This window comes from Lactuca virosa, chromosome 2 (assembly GCF_052849685.1).
Source record: "Lactuca virosa cultivar CGN04683 chromosome 2, Lactuca_virosa_CGN04683_v6, whole genome shotgun sequence".
NCBI lineage: Eukaryota > Viridiplantae > Streptophyta > Magnoliopsida > Asterales > Asteraceae > Lactuca > Lactuca virosa.
Window position 1 is genome coordinate 191,621,221 of NC_136427.1, and position 10,881 is coordinate 191,632,101.

Below are 10,881 nucleotides of genomic sequence, written 5' to 3' on the forward strand. Positions count from 1 at the left end.
GTTCGAGAAACAGAGTCGGTCTTCGAAATCTGTCTGTGCCCAGAAGAGAGCAATGTGAAGTTTGTTGCCTGTACCTTCTCCGACAGATCCCTAACATGGTGGAATAGCCATGTTAAGTCACTGACCCAATCAATGGCTAACTCGATAGGTTGGGAGAACCTAAAAGAGATGATGTTGGAAGAATATTGCCCAAGGGGCGAAGTTCAAAAGCTGGAACAAGAGCTATGGGAGCATACCATGGTCGGCTCAGACATACTGGCCTACACTGACAGGTTTAGCGACCTGGCAGCACTATGCCCCGGGATGGTTACCCCAGAGAGTAAGAAGATAGAAAAGTACATCTGGGGTTATCTAACCCGATTCAGGGGGATGCACTATCTTCTAATCCAACTACCTTCGATAGCGCCAAACGCCTGGCCTAGAGACTCATTGACCATGGAGTCCACCATGGCATGGTGGTCCCAGTTCCCGAGCCATCAAAGGGGGGGGACTATAAACGAAATTCGGGGAAAAAGAGGAAGGAACGAACAACACAGGAACCCCCGCAGGAGCAACAAATGGTTACTGTATACGCCGCCACAACACCTGCTACTCCAGCACCTGCCAGTCGATATGTTGGAACTCTCCCGAAGTGTGGTAAGTGTAACTACCACCACACCGGAGTATGTCGGGAAATGCAGTGCATGAATTGCCGCAGGAAGGGCACACATCCCGTTTCTGCAGGGCGCCGACACAACCGATCTCCCAAGTCCCTAGAGTAGAAGTAAACCAGACCTGCTATGGTTGTGGTGAGACTGGGCATTACAAGAAGGACTGCCCCAATAACGAAGAACTCAGGCGCGGATGGACGGATTCTGATGATCACCGCATGAGAAGCTGCCCCGAAATCACCAGCAAACAGCGGTACGTCTTTGAAATAAAAATTATTTTAAAATTTAAATTATATTTAATATAAGATTAAAACTTTGGGGAAATTGAAAAGTAATTATAATAACTCACTCGTCCGCACCAGTCACAACATTCATAAGAGAACTAAAGATCTGTATAGGTGAGTTATGATGGCTTAGTATGTACATCAGGGTTGTGCATAGCCAAGATTTTGCAGGCTTAGAGTGAGTGATTCCGCCTTAATTTCCTGTTCCTTGTTTGGTTGTGGATTTAGGGCAGAGTCACTCAGTCGACCGTTTTATTCATCTTAATTATACATAACTGGTATATGCCAGGCGATCATAGAGGTACCGAGGAGGATCATAATATAAAGTATCGACACTAGTTATCAAAGCACTTTCACTGTTAGTAATCGCTCATCGCGGTACGATTTGTAGCAGTGGTAATATCAAGGAGAAAACTGAAAGCACTAAAAAGTCTACACAGAATACATTGTCGAACACACTCGGGATACACCATCGTATAACAAATGTTTCTTTCAAATCGGCCTAACATTTGTTTCTGTAAAAATTATGTCGTCATCATTTGTCATGGATGGACGTGGTCCTCACCATACCAAGTGTTTTGAAAAAGAAGAGTATCAACATTTAAGTTGGTGAGTGCATAAGTATCTATGTTTAAAAGCTTGTTTTCTATTCCTTGAAATAGTGAGTACGTTTACTGTTCCAGAAAATCCAATATTTTCTATTTTAACTGAAAAGTAGTTTTAGTACCATAAAACTGTTCTGTATAAGTGTTGTTGTACTATAAAATAGTGTAACATAGTTTTAGTTCACAATAAAACTATAAAAAGAATGTTTTCTGTATCGTTTATGTTTTCCAAGTTCTGTAATTGTACTCTTTGAAAACCTTGTAAAAGTGAGTATGCCTGGTTCCACCAGCTGTAATTGTAAATTGTAATGTAATACTGTAAATTGTACTCTTTTTGTGAGTTATTATAACCTTGCTATGACTAGTTGGCATGATATGACACTTTGTAGGCGCCGGAACTGTAACGACATTTGCCACTCGCAGGCATACCAACCTAACTGTAGCGAACAGTCTGAGTGCGGGATTGTCAATCCCGTATAGATCTATACACATTTGTCTCGCTCTCTGTCGGGAGATTCTGGTTATAATTATCAGGTCTTTAATAGTATTGCTTAAATAATTAAGAGAGTAAACTTTGTCTCACAAAAACCATATTGACAATTACGTGTATAATAATGATGAAAAGTTATTCTGAAATAAATGAATTGATAGTATGATCCTTTTCTAGTATACTTGAATGTAAAGTATTTGTACGAGAGTATACTGTTAAACTTCGTATAACTGACTAGTGAAAATAGTAAGAAAGTTCCATAAATTATACCTATAATAATTTATATTTGCATTCTATTTGTTATGAATTATTCGTGAAAGTACCCCCCCCCCCTCCTCCCCCATTTGTTCGGCATGTTACAAAAGGGAATGTATATCTGATTGAAGTAACTTTTATATTCATATATATATATATATATATATATATATATATATATATATATATATATATATATATATATATATATATATGAATAACTAAAATTGAAACAACATTCGGACAAATAATGTTACCCTAAGCCCACATCCAAACAAGGAAAAGTAAATAAAGCGCATTATTAGTCCTAAGCCCTTTAAATCTTATGTGTGTGTGTATATATATATATATATATATATATATATATATATATATATATATATATTTGGCAAAATATAAGTTTAAAAGACTTTTTAAGACATTTAAAGGAGTTTGAAAGCATTTAAAAGTGTTTCAACAATTGAAATCATTTTAGAAATATTTAGAAATTGTTTATTTGTAAACACAATATTCTTGTGTTAGACTTGTATCCCCCCTAAAACAATGAAAAATAGTAAAAACGTAGGGGTATAAACTCAGCTTCTGTGAGTTTCCGGTTGAAGATACGGTGTAGTCGCATTAATTCCACAAGTTAGAACCCGTGATAAAAACCGAATCCTAATTTATATTAACATTATATTAAGTATAAATTAGATAATCTAATGAAGTTTAAAGTGTTAAACAACACTTAATTATTGTAAGAAGACTTACAATAATCCTTAGAATAGTGTGTGGGTATTTTTCGTGTTCTTCGCGAAAACTAATGATATTTGGGAGTTTTCGGTTGGGAATAAAGAGAGTGGATGATGATTTTCAAAAAGATATGATGAATACTTGAAGAAATCGGTATGGACTTATGACGATTCAAGTGATCTTCGCAAGATACTTGAGAGAAAAGAGTGTTTTCGGTTGAAGTGTTCTTGAGAGGAGAGGGAAGACTTCAGTTGATGATCTTGAGAGAGAAGTGTAGTTTTCGGCTGAAATATGAGAGAATAAGGGTTGTTTTCGGCTCTTTTATATAAATAGGTGCAATATGTGGCGGTTTCACACATAAATATCTAGCAAAATATCTAGATATTATGTGTTTTCCGCCGAAAATAGCAAACCCTCCGAAGTGGTTTTCTGCTGAAGGTAGTTCTCGGTCTCGCACGTTTGCGGTCCGAGGTTCTCGGTCGTAAACGGTTTGCGGTCCGAAGTATTAAAGCCTGCGAGGGTTTTCGGTTAAGGCGAGAATCCTCGATTTTTGGATCATTTCACTTCTAAACTTTACAACACTTTTTCTAAATGTTCATATGTATCAAAAACATTAATTTAACTTTATTAAATTAACAAATAAATAAGTTTGACTTTAATTTGATATGTTTGACTTTTACAAGATCGAAAATAACGGGTTGTTATAGATATGCTTCGGGCATGCGTGATGGATTTTGGAGGGAGTTGGGATACGTATCTCCCACTGGCAGAGTTTTCATATAACAATAGTTATCATGCTAGTATCGACTGACCACCGTTTGAGATGTTATATGGTCGGAGGTGTAGGACCCCTGTTTGTTGGGGCGTGGTTGGACATCGAGTCATGGGGAGCACCGAGGTAGTGCTCAAGACTACCGAGTTGATTCAGCAGGTGCGAGACCAGCTACGAATCGCATAGAGCCGTCAGAAAAGCTATGCTGACCGGCGTCGATCGTACCTTGAGTTCCAGGTGGGAGACTTTGTTTTACTAAAAGTGTCTCCATGGAAGGGAGTCATCAGGTTCTGGAAGTGGGGCAAGTTAGGGCCCCGATATATTGGCCCGTTCAGGATTTCAGCCCGGGTGGGCAAGGTGGCTTACCGTTTGGATCTACCGTACGAGCTAAGCCAGATACACAACACCTTCCATGTGTCTCAACTTTGGAAATGTGTCACTGACGAGGCCGCGATTATTTCCTTGGATGACACTCAGGTAGATGAGAGTCTGAACTACATTGAGAGGCTCGTTGCGATTCTGGATAGGAAGACTAAGGTTCTTCGGAACAAGGAGGTGAAGTTAGTGAATGTGCAATGGCAGTACCGAAGGGGCTCCGAATGGACATGGGAGCCGGAAGGGGAGATGCGAGATCACTATCCGAATTTGTTTGCGTCAGCAGACTTCGAGGACGAAGTCAAGTTCAAGTGGGGGAGATTTGTAACGCCTGTTCCAGGTATCATTGGATTTCTTTAAGTTTTTAGGGTTTTGTACTGGGAATCGACGAGTTGGGGAGCCCAACTCGACGAGTAGAGATCGTTTTTGGACGCAGGACTTAGGGTCTACTCGACGAGTTGAAAGGCCCCAACTCGATGAGTAGACACTTTACAGGAAAACCCTAATTTTCAGGGGTTTGTACCCTATTTAAGGAACTTATGGATCATTTGTGGCCTCCTTCATCGTCCTATCTGTCCAGAGAGAAACCCTAGCCACACTTTAGTGCTTTCTTGAGTGTGTGTGAGCTTTGGATAGTGAATCTTGTGCTTTTAGGAGGGAAACTTGAAGGTTTAAGAGATTGAAGTGAAGAGGGGGCCTTAGATCTGACATCTATCTGGTGTTAGCATCCATTTGGAGGTAAAAATTACTACCTTGATCTCTATTTTCTTAGATATCATTTTATGAAAGAATAGGGTTCCAGATCTGGGCACCTCTAGGTCTTCATGGACATAAAGTTGCTCCCTTTACCTAATCTAGGCCCTTTCCCATGTCCTAAGCATTATAAGAACCCTAGTTTTAATGTTTAGCCTTTTGAGGCCATTCATGCACGTAAAATTTTGCAACTTTACGTGGTATTTCGGTCTTAAGGAACTAGATCTGTGGTTTGGAGGCTTGGTTTCGACTGGAAGGACTGATTATGTTAAGACAAGGGAAAACTCGACGAGTTGTCGTGGCGACTCGGCAAGTTGGATCGGGTTTTCCCGTTTTTGGTCTGACGAGTAACTCGACGATTTGATGAGACAACTCGGCGAGTTGGTTAGGGTTTTCCCCGGTTTTCCTGAACATTAGAGGAACTCGATGAGTTACTAGATGCGCTCAACGAGTAGGGTCAACATGGACTGTTGACGTTGACTGTTGACCTCGACTTTGACCAGGGTTGACCAAGTTTGACCTTAAGGGTATTTTTGATATTCCGAGATTTTTAACAAGACCAATCACATGATACTTGTAGGCAGCTGAGTTGGAGCTACGCATTAGGACGTATTTGATCTTATCTCATCAGTTCAACATTTTTGAGAGGCGGGTCTCCTCACCATACCAATGGGTCGAAGGCATCAAGGCCGGCCCATTTTGAGATATGTGGTACACTAGTTAATGTGGTGATATGTGGTATGATAGTTGGTTATATGCTAAGTGTTATGCTAGTTATATATGTGATACTTGCAGGGAAAACCATGGGCGGAGCCCATGACGCTTGGATGTAAGACCATGTGGGGGAGCACATGGCTTTTCAAGTAAAGACCATGGGGGAGCCCATGGCACATGGATGTAAGACCATGTGGGGGAGCCCATGGCTTTCCAGCTAAAGACCATGGGGGGAGCCCATGGCACTTATGTGTAAGACCATTTGGGGGAGCCCATGGCATCCTTGAGTAAGACCCTGGGAGGAGCCAACGGCATACTTATATGTTTGTATGCATGTCTTATATGGTTTATGTATCTTTTATAGCTAATATGGATTATGTGATTGTTTGGATTGTGTGGGGTATGCTCTAGGGAACTCACTAAGCATTAGCTTATAGTTTGTTGATTTGTTTCAGCTACTTCTGAGCCTAAGGACAAGGGAAAGTCTTGATGGCGCGACATGCACTCTCTCAGGCGTTTTTATGGGACACTCTGATATTTGAAATAAGAATGATGATGATATGAATTTGAAAACAATATTTCTTGAGTTTTTGTGGATTATTGGAAATGTTTTGATTATTTAAAAATGAAAATTTTGTTTGAAAATTTGGGTTGTTACATGATAATAAACTTAAACATAAGCTATACTTAAAGTAGGGTAATCATATCTCACTTACCGAGGGTTTGGCTAGGAACCAGGTTCTGCGGGGGCAGAACTTCCGAGCTAAAAAGCTCTTTTTCTCAGAGCCTTCTAGCACTCCGGGGGTTTTCCTTTAGCACTTAGAAGTTACTAGAGGTTTGGGAGGTTTAGAGAGAAGTTAGAGAGAGAGAGGGAGGTTGAGGTGTGACGAAAACGAGTGAGGAAGCAATGGCTCAGATCGCGCCATGTCTCCCACTTCACATAATCCTATCCCGACTTCTAAATTCTGTAAATTTCACATACGAGCTCTGCTTTCGACTTTCTTTATATCCACTAGAATAGATGTAAAAAAATCTGGGTCATTACAGTTGGTATCAGATCCATATTGTAAGTGAATTAGGTTTGGTATGTCTAATCCTAATCTTAAGCTGCGGAAGATAGATGAGAAAGAGAGATTATCAGCTCGTTTTGTGATAAACGATGCTAAGATATGTAAAGTAAATAACTGAAGATGTGTGAAGATAAAGACCTGAAGAGTATGAGTTTAGCAGATTGACCAACCAAGATGGTTTGGGTCTAGAATGCAAAGAAAGAAAGAAAGGTCATTTTGTGAAATAACAAGAATGGGATCTCTAGTAAAAGAGATGCCAAGAGTATGTAGAAAGGATGATACTGTAGTATCATGAAACAAGATGTGTTAGAGATAATGTGTCATGATGAATGGACAATAGATAAAGTATGTGCCCTAAAAAAGAAGAGATAATGAAGATTAGAAAAGGGGGGAAAAAGAGATAGTGATAGAAATGTGAAGAAAGAGTGGCAAGAAAGAGGCAGAAAGACTAGAGAGAGTAAAAGGGTTGGTATGTATAGAGAAAGAGAATAAATATAGAGAGAGAGTCTATCTTGGAAATTCAAAGTGTCAAAGGTGTACTGATGAGTACAATAGTAGATTGGCATTTCTTGCGAGTAAGTAGCCATGCAGAGAAGAAATTACATTGTTATATTGAATGTGTATGAGATGTGATGGGTAGATCGTGCACCATGTCATTGATGTTATATTAATAGAACTGACCAAAGATAGACTATAAGAGAGAGGACATAGATATGTAGATAAAGAGAAAGTGGTTCAATGAGTGTCATGATAGGCCCTTAAGAGAAAGAGAAATACATTAAGGATGTTCCATTGTAGCTACGTTAAGAGTTAAAGAACTGGAGAAAACGGGTCAAGAATTCTAAGGAAGTAAGATGTAGAGTATGCAGACGAGGAGGATACTAGTTAATATGCATATAAGAGAGAAGTGGATGAGGTGTAACTTCTAAGGTGAGAAGAAAATCTATGGAATTGCATAGAATAGTGAGAAGATAGTGGACTCATGAGAAGAGTCTAAGGTTGTGTGTATATTCCATCAAGAGAATGGGATGACCAAGTGTCATCTATAGATGAGAAGTTAGAAGCATTGGGAGTATGTGACTTCCCAATGTAAGAAAAGAGTAAGTACGTGAAAATGTATCTTTTAGATGCAACAAGAGGAGAGTAGGTAAGAAGAAGTGAGAAAGTCACAGCAGCTGGCTTGCAAGTAGTTGAGGACTAATGAATATAATTACCCAAAAAATTACAAGTAGAGAAATGGGTTATGAGAAAAGAGATAGAATAGTTGTTTCGGCCCCCAATAGAAATGACAAAAGTAGAGTGTTTGGTGGAAATAGTTCATGAAAAATTGCCAATGAAACTCTTGATTATAAGATAGCCACTTATCACCAATATTTGTGTATTTTGACTTGAAGTGAACTAAGACATTGCTATTTGGGGTATCGTTTGCAATTGAAATGAAAAACCCAGGAACAAAGACACAAGGAAGTGTTAGGCTCAAAAGGAATGATACAAAGTATGTAAAACACAAGATGTTTTGATGAGGTACATGATGATATTGGTTGTGGTTGAGGCAATATGCATAGAACCTTTTTAAATAGAGAAAATATTAACCTTTAGCTAATGATATTTTTAACATAGTGTGGAACGTTATTGAATGGTTGTTTAATATATTAGATTTTTATAAATAAATAGCCATACACCACTAAAAACATTAATGTCTCGTCAATGGATAATTGGATGTGAAAAATAACATATTAAATGCAAATATCAAAGGGAATAAAATCTAATATGGTGTAACGTTTGTTTTGACTTAATATAGGGTTATAGACGACATTTAAGGGACTAATTGCAATTTGGAAGCTGATGAATCCCGTAGAGTTTTGCAACAAATTTTTTCGACTTATGCATTCTTGTTTGGAATTGATTATGACTTCATACGATCTTAGAATTAACAAATATTTAAAATAAAATATTCAAAAAAGATAATTTATAAATATAATGTTTTACTAATACAAAATTTAAATACATTATGCAAATAAAAAGTAATATTTTAAATTTTACATTAAATTCAAATTGTTTAAAAGATAGCTGCTTAGCACCAATATCGTCGTCTTTTGACTTGCAGTGAGCCAATGCATTGCTATTTTTTATATTGTACGTAATTGTAACAATATACTCAGGCCCAAAAAGACAAGCAAGTGTCATAGTGGAAAAAAAACAATCTAATACATGTAAAATACAAGATGATTTTCATGAGGTACATGATGCTACTGGTCGTGTTTGAGCCAATGAAGCATATGAATTTCTTAAATAGACAAAATATGACTCCATTATTAATGAAATTGGTAATAAACATTAAAGGTTTGGCTATACCATAAAGTAATAAATTAAAGAATAACCGACTACTATTAAATATCCATATAAATAAAAGAAAAACCGACTACTATTAAATATCCATAAATACTTATACGTTTTTAAATTGGTAATATGACATTTTAAAAAAACATCAATATTTCAATAGAGTTTATTTCATGTAAAAAAAATTAAAATGATTGTTATATCTTTATAATAATATAGTTTTTTTTTAAGTTATTTATTTATTTATTTATTTTTTATATAGGTTGTTTATTTATAAATGGATAAAAGTTTATGAAACTTACCACAATCATTGAAGAAACTTATTGGCATGTATTGTCATTTTATAAGTTTTTTTTAAGAAGTTTTGGTTTGAAAATACTCGTATATAACTTTTTAATTTGAAAAAGTTTTTTAATTTGAAAAAATTCTTAAAACGTTCGTATTATAAATGCTCCAAGTAATTATATTTTCATTGCTTAATATCAAATCATTATTTTTGTGAAAGTACATTGAGGTATAAGTTATAATAACTAATATTCTTATAGACACATAAAATATAAATTTATTATAAAATAAATAAGTAAATTTTATTTTTTCTGCTATATTTGATTTATGCATGCAATATTAATGTTTTGTCGTATTTTTATAAGAACAAAAATATTATTTTTCAATCAAATAATAATAGTATAGCGACACATGATATGCATTGTTTAACTGAAACATGACTAATTATTTTAAGGTGTCGTCAACGAATAATTGGATGCAAAAAATAACATAATAATTAGAGTTTCTTCATCAAATTAAATAACATAATAATTAGAGTTTCTTCATCAAATTGTTCCACCTTATGTATCTTTTCAGAAGAGAGTTCAAATTCATAAGGTTTCAGAAGGGAACTCACTAAGCATTAGCTTATAGTTTGTTGATTTGTTTCAGCTACTTCTGAGCCTAAGGGCAAGGGAAAGTCTTGATGGCGCGACATGCACTCTCCCAGGCGTTTTTATGGGACACTCTGATATTTGAAACAAGAATGTTGATGATCTGAAATTGAAAACAATATTTCTTGAGTTTTTGTGGATTATTGGAAATGTTTTGATTATTTAAAAATGAAAATTGTGTTTGAAAATTTGGGTTGTTACGCGATAATAAACTTAAACATAAACTATACTTAAAGTAGGGTAAGCATATCTCACTTACCGAGGGTTTGGCTAGGAACCGGTTCTGTGGGGGCAGAACTTCCGAGCTGAAAAGCTCTTTTTCTCAGAGCCTTCTGGCACTCCGGGGGTTTTCCTCTAGCACTTAGAAGTTACTAGAGGCTGGGGAGGTTTAGAGAGAAGTTAGAGAGAGAGAGAGAGAGAAAGGTTGAGGTGTGAGGAAAACGAGTGAGGAAGCAATGGCTCAGATCGCGCCATGTCTCCCACTTCACATAATCCCATCCCGACTTCTAAATTCCGTAAATTTCACATACGAGCTCTGCTTTCGACTTTCTTTATATCCACTAGAATAGATGTAAAAAAATCTGGGTCATTACAGTTGGTATCAGAGCCATATTATAAGTGAATTAGGTTTGTTATGTCTAATCCTAATCTTAAGATGCAGAAGATAGATAAGAAAGAGAGACTATCAGCTGGTTTTGTGATAAACGATGCTAAGATATGTAAAGTAAATAACTGAAGATGTGTGAAGATAAAGACCTGAAGAGTATGAGTTTAGCAGATTGACCAACCAAGATGGTTTCGGTCTAGAATGCAAAGAAAGAAAGAAAGGCCATTTTGTGAAATAACAAGAATGGGATCTCTAGTAAAAGAGATGCCAAGAGTATGTAGAAAGGATGATACTGT